A 16595-nucleotide genomic window follows, 5' to 3' on the forward strand; every position below is an offset into this window, starting at 1 on the left:
TGGAAGAATCATTTGAAATATTGGGGGTGGGAACATTTCCATCACTTTGTATATGTGGTTTGCACGCCTAATTTCTCAGATTCAGAATTCTATGGTTGCTACCACTTCAATTTCAGTAAAAGATATCTTTTCTCTAATCTAAAGAGTCTAAGTATTTCTTTCTTGAATTTGGAATGGAGCTCAAAGTGACAGTGTGCATATGCACCTGCTGCCTCCTGTGCATATGCACACCTGCTGGGATGGGTGGGGCCGGCCCAGGCTGAAGTGACGTGGGTCAGACCCTTACTGTTTCCAGGATGGCCACATGGGCCAGATCCGACCACATTGCGGGCCATATCCAGCCCATGGGCCTTGAGTTTGACACCCCTGCATTAGATCTTAATCCACTAATTTTTCAAACCACTCTCAGTTTGATGGTGCCAGTAATTTTTACTACTTTCAAACCAAATCTCTAGCAAAGTTTCTAATTAATAATTCTGTCAACATGATCATGATATTGCTTCTAGTCAGTTTGTGAAATTTTCCTCTAGCCACTGATCAAATGATGAACTATTTCATCCCTTTACTACAAAGGGAAAATTTGCTGTTTGTTACATGTTGAATTTTTGCCTTCATGCAATTATTGGCAGTTTGTTCTGCAGCAGCTAAAATAATATTGTCAATTTCTTTCTGTAATGCTCCTGGTATAAACCAACTCCCAGTAGGTTTTTATCAACTTTTCCTTACATATTCTTCAAGCACTGACTATGTATTGGCTTGTTTTTCCAATTAACAAATAAGATTTTCATTTTTTTAAAATTAATGCTTTAATTCAATCTTTGTTGTTTTTAACAGCTTTTCTTGATAGATTTCCTTCAGCAAGGATTCCTGGCTTTTCCTAATCATTCAGACCATGCTTTTCTTTCTCTACAGTTTGTTTCACATTTTCACATTGGCACATTTTCATTAGTTTTCTTCTTCCAGTCCATGTAATCTAGGTCCAGACACCTTTTCAGTCATCTTCAAATGTATGTAAGACTTTAAGCTGGAAAAATACATGTAAAAAAAAAATTCATATGATGAATTTGGAGACCCAGTTTCATCCAGCGGTAAAGTCTTTGGGCTAGGAATAAGGGAACTAGATTCTAGTCCTGCATTTATCATAGAAACTAATTGGATAATATGGGTCAGTCATTACCTTTAGCGCTAGTATTCCTATATTACAGGCAGAACATAATAAATGTTTACTTGAATTCTATTTGTGTGGGGCTTGTTGTTAATGCCTGACAAGAACAGAATCAATGACTAATTCTGGATAAAGTTTTGTCACAAATTTGGGAAGAGAATGAGAAAAAACAAGTTGAATTATTTAAAAAATCCCATTTTCATTAAAAGGGAAAGTGAGAAGGGGAAATGGGAAAGGATTGTTGTGTAATATGATCTGTGTTTAGTCTCCCAAAAAGAGAATTATGATGCTTTAATTTTCATGTGAAATGTATTTTAAATATTCAAACTATCAAGGCCAATTTGAAACATTTTGTAACAGTCACAAATAAAGCAAAACAGTAAAAAACCCTCTTTAGATAAATGTATTTTAATGAGCAGCTGAGTTGATATGGATGAAATGCTTACTAATATAGTTATGACAGGCATGGTTTGCATTATTCTCAGATTATAGTAATTCCAATGGGCAAAACATTTTAGATTAAGTTTCCAAAGTAAATGATACTTTCCAAAACTGGACACACACTGACCTACTTTCATCATCCAATCTTATCTTATTAATCAGAGATTTGTAAAAGCCTCTTGCTGCATTAGCAACTTCTGTGTTCTCACCTTTCTACAAGCAATAATTAATAACTATTTCCTAATATCTGGGGAAAACAAATATATTGACACAGCTATAAACCATACTTACTATTCTTATTTATTTTAAATATGATAGTCATAATATCACTAGTTTGAACTTCCTGGTTTAGATACAGCCGATGTAAAGGGAAAAATAAGGAGTCTGTATGTACGAATGTAAAAGATGCATGTGTATTTTGACTTTACAAAAGAAATAGTCCAAGGCAGTGGTGGAATTCAATTTTTTTTACTACCAGCTCTGTGGGTGTGGCTTATTTGGTGGGTGTGGCTTGGTGGTCTTGTGACTAGGTGGGTGTGGCTTGGTGGTCATGTGACTGGGTGGGTGTGGCCAACTCAATGTCACTCACATCAAGGGGTGCCTCACCTGGCCCCTCCCCTCCCACCATTCCTTTTCACCCAGCCTCAACTTATCTATAATTCTGTAAAAATGTTGTTCACCTTTTTTGACTTTATTATCTGCATACTATAGATATACTTTCATGGACCACTGAAAGGAGAAAATGGCTCACATGCTTTACTGAAGAGTGTGATATAGGCAACAGGCTTTTAAGGGGCTGCCACAAAGCAAGGTGGGGGAATGTATTTTCCAAAGCACCAGGAGGCAAACAGGAAGCAATGGGTGGAAACTGAACAAAGAGAGAAGCAACCTAAAACTAAGGAGAAACTTTCTTTCTTTCTTTTTTTTTGTAAATTTTATTTGAGTTTTCACAAAAAAATACAAATAAAACATCTTTTTTGAAAGTAGCGTAATCCCGGGTTACATATCTTCGTACAGACACAAGTTCAATTTCATGCTCATTTTTATATTCTATTCCATATCTTATTACTGTTTTACATTTTCTACATAGCTTCTCCCCTCTTTTAATTTTCTCAATTTTATTTTAATTATCTCGTCTCAATTCAAATCATTATATTTATACTTTTTGTCTGTCCTGTTTCAATTTCATATTATCTTTTCTCATTAAACAAAGTTTCTCCTGTAGTTGCTGATTGGAGTATGACACCTTTATATCTTTTAATTTTATCCATTTAACTCTTATTTAAGCTTCAATATATACCTTAAAGTTATAACATTCAATATAATACATAACTTCCATTCGGATTCTGCTTGGTACATTCTTAAAATACACACTATATTCTTTAAAAAAAAGATTATAAATATATGTAATTAAAACAACACATTCCATTCCAATTCAATTCTATCATTAATATTAATATTCATTAAAATCTTAACTTCTTTAACATTACTTTTCAATTAAATATCATACTTCTATGTGAACAGTTATAAACTTTCCATAATTAATCCTCTCCTCTTCAGTTATATTTTATAAAACATTAACTAATTAAAATGTTCCTGTCCCTTCCTAATTCAATTCTCTCATTTATTTTATTTCATTTATTTTATTAACAAACATTTCAGTAGATTACAGCAACTATTTTATCCCTCATTTTAATCATACATTGTTTCCAATTTTCTAAAATTGTTTCTATTACTAATATAACAATACAATCGTATGTACCTTTACAGAATCCCTTTTTCAGTTAAATTTTCAGCCATTATCTCTAAATAGGCCGTTTCTCTATATCTTGTTTCTGTCCTTTATAACTTCTTTTCCTTTCCTTCTTCCCTCTCTTCTTCTCCCTTCCCTTTTTACTCCCTTGTCTCTCTACCTCTATTTCTCTCTTCTGTATTCCCCTCTTCTGTTGCTTTCCAATATTATACTTATTTTTTGAATTATTTTTCTTTTCTTTGGTTGTTTTTTTAAGTCTTAAATTCTCCATTCTCTTTCCCCCCCTTTCCTTTTTGTTCCCCACATAGAATTACTTGTTCATTAAAGATGGCTTCTTCTTTGTCCCAGTCTTCTTGTTTTGCAGACGTTTCTTGTTGTTTCTCATAGTTCCAAATCTCAATTTCTAAGAATTGAAAAACGAAGCCAAAAGAACCCCTCCCTTCTTGTGCATCTTCTTTGTACTTTTTAAGTTCCATTTTCAATTCATCCAGAAGTAATGCCATTGTATAAATTTTTAAACAACCACCCGATTAATTTTAGTCATTCAAATGCAATAACCAAGAGTCCAAAGATCACCAAGTAATCCAAATACACGCAAGCTGTTTCTTTTTGCTTTTTTTTCACTTTCTTTTCCTGGGGTTCTACTATTTAGTTGCCAAGTTTCAGTTAAAATGTATCTTTTAGAAGTCTTGTTGAAGTTTTACTGTAGATTCCTTTTAATTCCAGGCAGTCTCTTCCCTTTTTTCCAGATCCTGCCCTTTTATTCTTTTTCTCTCCTTTCAGGCTTTCAAAAGCTTTTAAGTATCCAGAAATCTTTATTATCCCTTTGACATTTTGTTTTATTTTCAGCTTAATTGCCTGTTGATGTCAAAGTGGATTTTCCCCCCGATTTCTTATTTAAGTCTCTTAGTTGTCTGTATAGGGAAAGGGAGAGAAGAAAAAAAACCCAAACCTTTCCCTTTTCACTTTCCTTCGCTGCTTCAGAATCTTCTTTGGGAACGATGTTATTTTTTTTAAGTTTAAATTCCAGGGTACCTTAGTTGTTGCTTTTGCAATTTAACCCGGTCAGCCAAAACTTTCACTTCTTATCTTCCTCCTGCACATTCTTTTCCGGTTGAGTTCTTCTTTGAGGTGGCCATTTCTGACCACTGCTGCAACCGCCTTTGGGAAAGGGAGTAATGGCCAGCTGAGGAGGAGAGATGTGGCTCTCCTCAAACCTGCTGGCAGTCTCCCCCCTCTTCACCACCTCTATGGGGTGGCTTAGCCCTGAAACCAGCCGGCTCAGGGTGCTCCAGCGGTGAGCCCAGACCGAAACCGCACACGATCACGGATTTCTGTCTGTCACCGAAGAAGCTCAAACTGGAAATTTCTAAACTAAGGAGAAACTTTCTGACAGTGAGAACAATTAACCAGTGGACCTGCTTGTCCCCAGAAGTTCTGGGTGATCAATCACTGGAAATTTTTAAAAGACTGGACAGCCATTTCTTTAAAATGGCATAGGGTTCCCCCAAAAGTCCCTTCTAAATGTTATTCTTTCCCAGGACCTCATCCTCAGTTTTCCTGCCTGAGCAGGGGCTTGGACTAGAAGACCTCCAAACTCCCTTTCAACTCTGTTAAACACACATGTATTTATGCTCTGGACTAGACATTGAATGCCTGTAAACCCTGAAAAATATGTGGTAGCCCTGGGCAAAAGAAAGGCAGTAGAATCACTCTAGGTATAGGGACAGTGTAAAATATTAACACATGATAAATAATGGAACAATTAAAAATAATAGCACAGAGTTTTATCTCTCTCTCTCCCCCTTCCTATTTCTTTCTTTCTTTCTCTTTCTTTGTCTCTTTCTTTCTCTCCCTTCCTTTCTTTCTCTCTCTCTCACACACACCTCTCTCTCTCTCTCTCTCTCTCTCTCTCTCTTTCTTTCTTTCTTTCTTTCTCTTTCTCTCCCTTCCTCTTTCTTTCTTTCTTTCTTTCTTTCTTTCTTTCTTTCTTTCTTTCTTTCTTTCTTTCTTTCTTTCTTTCTTTCTTTTCTTTCTTTCTTTCTTTTCTTTCTTCTCTCTCTCTCTCTCAAACACACACACACCCCTGTCAGCCTTCATTCCCTCTCCTCCAGGCACTTTACTCACAAGGGGAAGTGAATCCAGCATTGGATAAGTTCTGCAGGTAAACGGACCTGCATTTGCAGCTCCTGCAAACTTCCCCATGGCTGGATTTCCCCCTCTCCCCCAGCGTTCTTTCCCTCTTGCTCCAGGCACTTTACTCACAAGGGGAAGCGATACTTCTAGTGTCCATGAAGAATCCAGCCTTGGAACACTTTTACAGGTTAACGGACCACTGCTCCGCCCACAGTCATGTGTTTTCAAGTGGCTGCTTGAAAATGCATGGCTAGGGCAGGGGAGCAGTCTTCCTTTAAACTGGGGCAGTGAGCAGCGAGTGAGCGGAAACTGGGTGACTGGGTTGGGGGCGTGGCCAGCTAGATGTTGCTACCGGTTCGGCGACCCACGCCAAATTCTTGCTACCGGTTTGCCTGAGTAGGTGCAAACCAGCTGAATAGCACCTCTGGTCCAAGGAAAGAAAATGGTTAATCTCAGTGATTTATGCAAAACACTGGTGATGGATAGCTAAAATAGGCTAGGAGATGGATCATATTCTGTTTTTGGACTTAATTCAATATTAATAGTGCCACTTTAAAAACTTAACAGTATATCATTGGGAAATGTATGCACCATCTTACCTATGCACAAATATTTTCAATCAAACTCTTGACAAGGCATTTCTGGTGATGCATACTATAAAAAATTTCTACAATTTTTTTATTATAAAAGTTTTATTTAATTTTTCACAAAACATATAAATACAAATAAAATTTCTATAATTTATATCTTTTTTATTGTCACTTTGGTGCCAGAGATAAAAAGAAGTTTCTATCCTCTCAGCATTTAAAATCTTTCAAACTTTTAAAGTTCTTTTTTCAATCTATAAACTTCTACTTTTACCAACATATTTTTGCCATCTCCTCTGTTATTATTTTTAATATACTTTTGAAGTACCGTTTTGTTTTGTTGACAGGCAACCCTTAAAATGACAAATAGCACTGAAAGTGTCCTGTATACATCTTAGAAATAAAATATTCGAATAGAAAATGTCTCCAGATAATTATGTAGGTAGAACTGCTTCTTTTATATTCAATTTACTGAACTTGCAACGATTAACTAGAATTACTAAAGTCAGTGTCAAACTGACCTCCTACTTTAGTGTACTATTATATGCATTATAATAAACAATATACTGTCACATCAGTTATGACTAATTACTAAAAGCTGCAAGAACTAGGCTTACAAACTAATTTTCAAATGACAAGAAAAGTTTCTATTTTCCACTAACAGATAACAAGAATTTATATGTATGTATGCATGCATGTATGTAAATATAAAAATAAAAATTTCAAGCAAGATATCTTAATGGTTACTATTTTCCAACGACTACTGTATTTTATATGTGCAACATCTTTATGAATTAAAAATCATTTTCATTATGTACAAAAATATATTATATGATGAAAACCACAGAGTTAGTAAAAGAATATGTAGGACTCCATTTATAGATGGAAAACTAAAAAGCAACAAATATATTATTTTAATCATAGCTTTCCTCTTACATTATTTCTACCTCTTTCATGCATTTACAATGGAGTGAAAAGATTGGTTATAGGTGCATTAAATCTCAGCTAGACAATCTTCCAAGGCTCAAATATTTAGAACCTTTGGAAATTTCTGAAATAACCCTTGGCATGCTCTCAAAATAGTTACCATGAGTAACCAACTTATTCTGAAAATGATTAGAACAGTAGATACGCCTAATCCTCTGCCCGCCCCCACAGCCCATAATCAATTTACTAGAAAACATACCGGCAAAAAATGCTAACTGCTAATCCCATTGGTTCTTAGCATGCTCTCTACTATCCAAACATACCTTTGGGGGCGGAGGGAGGGAGAGGCCGGATATATTTTTTTCAGAGACGTGAACATGCTTCCTAAGAGAACACTATTAATTTCCAAGAATTAATATAATACTTAAATATAGGCCCAGAAACACTATTAGAAATAAATATGGCAGAATCAGATCTTTATTTTATTGCATGCCAGTTTCTAATTAATGAAAAACTGATTTCATTTAATTAAAAAGGACTGTCCTGCCCCTTCTGAAGCATGTAGTAGCACCAAGTGGAGTTTAAAAGAGCTGCATATCCCTAAGTGTTGTTGTGATTATAATAATCATCATCATCATCTTATTTTGCTTTTCAGTTTTCTTCAATGATGTCATATAACTTTGATGTTTAATGTCCAGAGCTGAAATTTCTCCATAACTAAAGTATCTGAATAACATTTTGTAAAAAAAAAGGGAGAAAGATTTTTCCTAAAATATAAATGGCTGAGGAACACTTTTTCTTAGACACCCATTTTGTCTTTTCTATTTTAAGCAAATGCAGTAAGCTGTGCATAGAAAAAGTAAGATTATATTCCTAGTATAATATAGAAACATAACAAACTGATGGCAGAAAAAAACCCAGTAATCCATTGATTCTGCCCTTTGAGTTTGTTTGTTTGTTTGCTTCTTAATTTTTTATTATTTTTATTTATTATTTTTATATTCATTTATTTTTATTTTATTTTTTAATTTTTGTCACATATATTTATCACAAGCTTATTTAAACTCAGTTACTGATGACTGACTCAACTACCTCCACTGGAAATTGGCTTTGAGCTTCCACTACTCTTCCTGTGAAATAATACTGTCTAACATCAGTTTTGAATTACCCCCCTATCAATTTGTGATTATGCTCCCATATTCTTGATTTTTGCTTAATATTGAAAATACAATCTTATCCCTTTCAATATACTATAATCACAACTGTCTTAATTTGATAGCTGCTGTAATTGTTGGCCCAATCAACAAGACTTCTATGAATTGTTCTAATACCCAAATCAGAAAACGCAACATATATCATTATTCTGCATTTTTAAAAAGTGAAAATGTCCTCAAATAATTAACTAAATATTTTTAAATCTAGAAGAAACAATTCATATATTGTAAAAAAATAAAATAAACAATGCAACAGGATTCAAGTTGAAGTTGAAGTATGTTTACAACTGAAAAAATAAACAAAAATAGTAATAAAAGCAAGAGAAAGAGCAAAATTCAGAAATGATTTTACTAATTGCAACTTGAAGATACCATATTCAGTAAAGCTGTACTATATGTGGTATTATAAAAAGCACTTCTCTTTAAAATGTTAAAGAAGTAACATCTTTTCCTGGCGGAAATAGGCTATAAGCTCCTCCCGTATTGAAATGGGAAGTGAATTACAAGCAACTATGGGATCTAGAAAAGGGGAAACCCCTTTAACAATTTGAACAAGGGTGATTTGTACTCTTTCCTTTGCATTGTATTACTTTTGAAGAATGTTTCCAGTTTTTTCCCCCCCACAGATGTCAGGTAAAATTTATTTTATCTACAAGTTAAAAGAATACTTGCAATTTTCACTTATAATTATCTTCCTATACATTTGCAACATCTAGTTAAAATATTTTCCTGTCAGTCAGTATTGTTTTATTAACAAATAAATAAGTTACACCATTAAAATTTTGTAGTACTGAAACAGCAATGTTCTAGCAGCTTGATAATGTCAGTGCTCTCCTACTTCTCTTGTTTACAAGTTGTCTCACAGTCAGTACAATGTCAGATGTGGAATTTGCTCCTCAGTCATCTGAAGGGAGAACATTGTTCTGATACATGCAAATAACAGTTTTAAGTAGTCTTGTTTTGCTGGCAGCTGCTTGGTAGCTTTGCCAGAGGTCATAAATATTATATAAGAGTTAGCCGTGCATCCAACTCAGTATTACTAAGCCAAATTCCTTAGCAAAATTCACATAGATTTACTCATCAGTAAAAGATGCATTAATTTAGCAATGAATGCTACTTACCCACTCGGTTTTGCTGTAAATCCTGCAAATTCAATTTGAATCCTTTTATGGACAATTCTTTTTTTTCTTAATAAAATTTGCTATAATAAATAATAAAAGTCAGTCGCACAATTTAGTTTTTAGAAAATAGAGAATTACAAGGACTCAAGTTGATTTAGACACATTGAAAGAAATTAATAAAAGTCAGACTACTCCATTTAAGAAATATTTTTCTTTATAAAATTGTTTATATATTCTGCCCTCAGAAATGGCTCTCATGATGATTCACAATTATAAGCATCTTAATAGAGAGAAATGTTTACTTTTAAAAACAGCATTAGAAGAATTTATTTTAAAATAATTCGAATTTTGATTGTTGGCCCCTCCATCATCATGAGTCAGAAGCATGATGAACTAAAACTATTTGCCTTCTAAATGGCCACAAACAGAATCTATCACAGAAAAGGCCTATCTTTGTGGGCATTTAGAAGACAAGCAGTAGACAGAAATAGAAGACATATAGAAGACAATTTGGCCCAAGCTGACAGAGGCGGTCAACCATAAGATTATTATAATTATAATTATAAAAAGAATTATAATATAATTCATTAGAAATGAATTGTTATTAATTTTAGTTGTTTATATTCTATGATTTTTTTTCTTACATTGTTCACTGCCTAGAGCCAATCAGTAGAAGAAGAGATTACATATTTTGTTAAAATAATAACTAAAACCCATCAAAAATAGGTCAGTCATATTTTGCTATGAAAGGATTTAAATGTCTAGAGTTTTTTCTATTCAATGCCATTGTGTGTCACCAAAGACTATACAAGTATGTGAAAAAGTAAGTACGCTCTATTGAAATGTTTGAGCTTTCATTATAGAGACATATTTCAACATAGAGACACCTGATTTTCATTTCAACAATACTGATAAAGGGGATATATTGTAACAAATATAATGTACCGTTTACATTTTGTAGTTCCTTGTGTAATTTAAATTTTTAACAATGTAAATTTCATATTTGGAAAAAGTAAATATACCACTATATTTATCATTACAGGTAGTCCTTGACTTGGACCTGTCACTTAGTGGCCATTCAAAGTTACGGTGGACCCCCCAAAATGCTATTTATGATCCAGTTCTGAAATTATAGCTGCTGCAGTACTCCTAACAGTCATTGGCTCTTATGAGATTCTGCAAAGCCCCCTAACTCTGCCATTCTCCCATCCTATGTCAATGAAGACCTTAGCCTGGCCTCTCATCACACCAAAGCCTTCTATTTGCTTCCTTAAAATGGTCTATTAAAAAGCTCTGGAGATCCATTTCAATCATAGGTTGAGGACTACCTTTACTTCAAAATTCAAAAAGTAGAATCAAGGGCACCAGATCAGATGCAAGTGTTTAGACCATTGTGAGAAAAAATCGGAGAGGGAGCTTTCTAATTCAAAACTAAGACATTTAGTTTAACTTGCTCTTTTTGTTGAAATGTGTGGAGTTACTATCTCTAGATGAAAAGAACTCTCTGAAGTCTTCTGAAAGGTTATAGATGCCTATGAGTCTTGGAAGAATTTTAAAAAGATTGCCCAACAATTTGACAACAATCATTCCACTGTTCAGAATACCATCTACAAGTGACTTCAAACAACTGCAAACTTGCTTAGATGCAAAATGAAGTTTCTACAAACCCCATCATTTCATAATATGACTAAAGGTAGCTCTCATCATTATCTACGACAAAGCACACAGGTCTCCCATTAAGAGGAAGATGCACTAAAATCTATCAGGGAGGTGTGCCAGGAATAAAAGTTTGTTATCCAAAAAAACAATCAGGGCAAAATTAAAGTTTGTTCATGAACACCAAGGCAAAGACCCATAGTTCTAGAACAATGTACTCTAGACAGACAAGGCAAGATAGAGTTATTTGGCCAAAGTACCAGAAGACATGTTAGGGAAAAACCAAAGACAGCAGTTCACCAAAAGAGCCAAATACTAATTGTAAAGTGTGGTGATAGAAAGATTATGGTTTGGGACTGCTATGCAGCTCACAATTGCTTAATTCATAATCAAGTCTTAAGTCTTCATTGTATCAGAGGTTCTTCACGTGTGTTAGGTAGTTATCCCTTGACTGGTAGAAAGTGGACCTCCACTAGCTCTAAATTGTTTAGAGCAGTGTTTTCCAAACTGGGTAAAAGTAGTTTTTCTTAGAATAAACAACACAAGATCTCAATACCCAATCATAACAGAGACATTTGAGAAGTGCTGGTTTAGGGCTTCTGGATAAGAAGAATGCACACAACAATTTGTTTGCAGAAACAAGAAAAACAGAATAAAGGAGGAGATACAGTTCTCACGCTTTGTCCCAAGATGGCGGCGCGCATGGTCGCAGCAGCTCAATGCTCCCGACGACTGTTCTTCTTTTTGTGTTTTTAATTCTTTTTATTCCTGCATTTTACTCCATCCTGCAACGGACTAACGTACTGTCGAGAAGACCTGATAAGTATAGGACAGCAACTCAAAACTGAAGTCACCTATGCTTATACAGAATCCCACAATATCCCATTGGAGCTAGCAAGATCTCTGGGAGCTCTGTGGATTGTTGTCGGATTAAGCAAGCGTAGAAGACGGTGTAGGGAGAGAAAACAGAACCGGGGATGCAGAGCGGGTTATGGATATTCAGCAGAGTTTAAAAACAATTCCAAATTATAAATCTCATCACTTGATGATATAAACCAGATTCAGAATATGGTGTATTACCATTTTCAAAGAAGCTTATATACTGCCATCTATATTTGGGCTCATTCTAGCCAGCACTCGTTTACGAATTCTATAGCTTCCTGGCTATTAGTTGAGTTCACTTTCATCCATAAATTAGCTATAGCTTTCCCCCCTGGGAAAACTATGTGAACAGTTTCACATCGGAACAGGAAATGAACCCCATATACAAAAAACAAGAGGATGTTTTATGATTACTTACTCATAAAGGACTGAAATATTGCAGCAGGGTGCTGTCTAATCCCACATCAATGAAACATTTTAGAAAGACATCATTATGAACAGTACTAAAAGCCATTGAGATCTGAATCTGAGACAATAATTCTACCATTTGCTCTTCTTTTCTTCTCTTTACAGCAAATGGTATCCATCAAGCAATCCAAGGGAATTTTAAATGAAAAAAAAAAAAGAATTCAGATCAAAAGAAGTACTACAATATGTTTCCTTCCTCTTCCCCAACAAAAAAGGGGGAAAAAACCAAAATAAAGTTGGTGGACAACCTCCACTGTAGCATTTTATTCCAGATATGGAATAAACTATCAAAAATTCACAAAGTACATTTTTTTAATAATTCCAGGACTAATCCTTATTATTTATATTGACTGTTTCCTAGTATGATTTGATGCTATTGTACCCTATGACTATCATTAAGTGTTGTACCTTATGATTCTTAACTCTTGACGAATGTATCTTTTCTTTTATGTATACTGAGAGCATTTGCACTACAAAACAAATTCCTTGTGTGTCCAACAACACCTATAAAGAATTTCATTCTACTCTTTTCTATTCTATCATTAGTTGCTTCAGTATATTACCAACATAACTCTTCTTAAAAAAAAGATTTATAGCCAACATTGTGTGTACTGCCTCCAAATCTGGAACATTATTACTGTCTTTACCAATTGTCAAATACAAAATATTGTAAATTAAAACTTCTGATTTGTGCATCTTTGGCTTGATGGAAAATATTACAGTCTAAACACAATATAACTTTCCTATTTCTGAGAACAACTGTGTCAAATAGAAAGTTGGGTATAATGTCTAATTTAAAATATCTGAAAGTCAACTTTAAAAATTATGAAAAAAATTGTGATATGGAAAATTGGATGGAAGCTGGTATACTGACTTTGTACTAATTGACAGATAATAAAGATGAATTTTTAAGATGTGCTACGTTAAGAATAAAACCTTCTATCAGATGTAGCTCAATGGCAATATAGAGTTACACTTGTTAGCAACATTGTTTGGACCAATAGCATTTTCGATTTCAGAGATATTAAAACAATTTGTTAAATTATTTAAAACTATAAAACCCATTAGTTTATATAAATACTTGTTATAAATCAATCATTTTTGATATACAGATGCTAAGAAATGAGTGGGATAAAGAATTGGAAGTTCCTATATTGCCTAATCAATAGGAGCATATCTTAACTTTTATAGTAAGAGGGTCAATATCAAAAGAGAATATCTGTAGCTCAGAACTGAATTCTGAGGTCATAATGCTCTTTGCGTTTGATTGTTTTCTTGCAGATATTTCATAACACAACTAGGTGACATTATCAGTGTTAGAAGATCTCTATGTGAATTCCCCTGTCAATACGTGTGGGAGTTGTTTTTGATGGTTCCTTGATTAGACTTTTATTTTCTGTTAGCTTTTTTTCTGTATTAGTATTTCTTTGATTGGGGTATTGTTTACTTGATTACTGTAGTTTTAATGAAATTAATTTTGGCATTAATCTCTGCTTATCTGGATGTTTATTGCTGGGAAGAAGATCATTTGGTCTTTTAGCTTTCTGATTGTCTCTTTTGAATGGTATGTAGATGTCATTTATCTCTATGTCCAGGCTTCCAGGAATTGTCAATTTTTGTGTTTTACTTTAGCTTGTTCTAGATGTTCAGTTTCCCAACAGAAACTATGGTGAAGTTTGTCCACATGTGGTGCAATTAAGGAGGGTCAATAGACCTCAAATTATACAACAAAAAATATTCAGAATTTATTGAACTTCATTATATTTGTAGAAAAAGGATTGTCTAAGATAGAATTTTGTTGCAGATGTTATAAAAACAATACTTCTTTAAACACATGTTTTTACAATATCCTATATTTAACAAGTTTTGGGACAAAGTGGTGGGCTATATAATGATTGTGCAACAAAAGCTAAAATGTTCAGAGGGTAATATTCTCTTCAACTATATATCAAGTATATGAAATTTGACAACTTAACAACATTTTATGTATATGTGTATGCATGCATATACATATGTATCTATGTATTAAATTTATATGCCACCCATTTCCACTATAAGGTGACTCTGAGTGGCTTGCAATTGAAAATAATTTAAATATTAAAATGAACCAATATTAAAAACTGTACTAGAAGAACCAAGAGATGGATGAGACAGGGACGAGAGCTTGTTAACCTGTAAGCCACCTCCAGTAAGCCCCAACTCAGGGCTTCAGGTCAACTGGCAACATAAGCTTTTAATACCCTTCTGAAGGTCAAACGAGAGGAGGCAGTTCTCATCTCCAATAAAATAATGTTCCACGAGGATGGGCCCACAACAGAAAAGGCTCTTCTCCTTGATCCTGCCTCCTTCAATATCTTAACAGATGGGAGCCGTAGCAGGCCTGTTTGTCTGGCACAAATTGGGTTGGCTTGTCTCCTTGGGAACAGATGGCTGCTCAAATACTTTGGACCAATGCCATGTAGGGTTTTAAAAGTATCGACCAATACTGAATTGAATCTGGAAGCAAATAGCAACAATGGAGCTCATGCATAGGAGCTCCCAAGACTGTGAGCCATTGCATTCTGCACCAGATGCAGCTTCCAAATATTCTTCAAAGGTAATCCATGTAGAAAGTCTTGCAGTAATCCATCCGAGAGATGACTAAGGTATGAGTGATTATGCACAGAGCCTCAAGATACTGGTAAGGGGCAACTGGGGTACAATGCAAAGTTGTGCAAAGATCCTCCTAGCCACAACTATAACATTCTCTTTGAGCAAGAGTCATAGGTCCAGGATGACTCCCAAATTGCACACTGGATCTGTTTGAGGTAGTGCAACCCTCTCCAAAGTTAATATTCATAAACTGCTGGATCCAAAGATCCCAGGTATCAGAGGTAGTCAATCTTGCCTAGCTTTACCTGATGCCTATTGACCACCATCCAGATCCTTACAACCTCCAGGCACTTAGAAAAGGCAGTCACACTATTGCTTGGAACACCAGGGATGGAGATAAAGAGCTGTGTATCATTGGCATATTTATATCTCATCTCATGGATTCAGATAATCTCACTCAGTGGTTTCATGTAGATGTTAAAAAGGAGTGAAGAAAGTCCGAGTCTTGTGACACCCCTCCCCCCCACAAAAGAGTGGACTTCTTAATCCCTATTAACAATAATTGGGCCTGGCCTTAAAAAAAAGATGAGCCAGCACCATATTGTGCTGCTCAGCCCCTTTCCCCGTAGCCATCCCCAAAGGACACCATGGTCAATCAAAAACTGCTGAAGATCAAGGAGATCCAAGAATAGATGCAGTATCTTATGCAGATTATCCACAAGCTTTACCAATGCTGTTTCTGTCCCATAATTTTGGTACAAATGGGGTTCAAATAATCTGTTTCATCCCTCTAGACCTGCAAGGAAACCACTTTTTCTACCACCTATCCTCAAAAGTGGAGATGGGACACTGGACAAAAGTTGTCCAGGGAGCTTGGGGCCAATGATGATTTATTGAGGATGAGGCTAACTAGGGATACCTTGAAAAGTGCTGGAAACACCTCTTCCTGCAGAGATGCATTAATCACCTCTTGGATCTACCTACAAGTCACCTTCCTGGAGGCTTTCACCAATCAGGAGGAAGAGGGGTCCAATAAGCAAGAAGGTGCCTTAACAGATCCAAGGATCCTATCTACTTCGTTAGGTCCAGATAATCTGGCAAATCCATTCCACAGGCCTCTCCAATGGACTCAAATTGAGAATGGATCCAAGAGATTTTATTCATCAGGTGTTCTACACAGCTCTGTAAATAACCGTTTGAGCCCTCCTTCTCAGGGAGGGACTGGGTGAACTTGAACAGGGCCATTAGCTGAAACTCTGCAGATGCAATAATACCAGAGAAATAGTGATGTTTTGTCACTCTTACCATCACAAGGTAGGCCTCAATTGAGGCTCTAATCCATGTCTGGTTTGCTTCATGTTTTAATTTTCCTCCAGCAGTACTCAAACATAAATAACATAAACGGATTCTCAAATGCCTTATTATGCTAAAAAAGCTGATATTGCAACACTGACCATATAAATGAATGGCCCCATTCACTCAATGAGTTAAAGACTTGCCACCTCAATGGTTACACTTGCCACCTCTATAAGATTGACTAGTTTGCAGATTTTATAATGAAATATGGAACTGATTTATACAAAATATAATTTTAAAAACAATTATAGTTATACAAATATATTAGAAATTAATATATATGTATTTACATAACTA

At 35.0% G+C, this 16595-nt stretch overlaps 1 protein-coding gene across 4 annotated transcripts in view; it reads right to left on the reverse strand.

The window, feature by feature from the left end:
- Window positions 1-16595, reverse strand: part of CACNB2 (calcium voltage-gated channel auxiliary subunit beta 2) — a 182211-nt gene that overhangs the window by 59355 nt on the left and 106261 nt on the right. The window contains exon 4 of one of the 4 annotated variants that reach the window (XM_087945461.1): window positions 9345-9424. The exons of the other annotated variants lie outside the window; for them this stretch is intronic. The gene's annotated coding sequence lies outside the window, so the exon portion shown is untranslated. The remainder of the gene's footprint in view (window positions 1-9344; window positions 9425-16595) is intronic. 4 annotated transcript variants of the gene reach the window in all.

The sequence above is a fragment of the Notechis scutatus genome, chromosome Z (assembly GCF_049901735.1).
Source record: "Notechis scutatus isolate UNSWTSFEM ecotype Mainland chromosome Z, rNotScu1.2, whole genome shotgun sequence".
NCBI lineage: Eukaryota > Metazoa > Chordata > Lepidosauria > Squamata > Elapidae > Notechis > Notechis scutatus.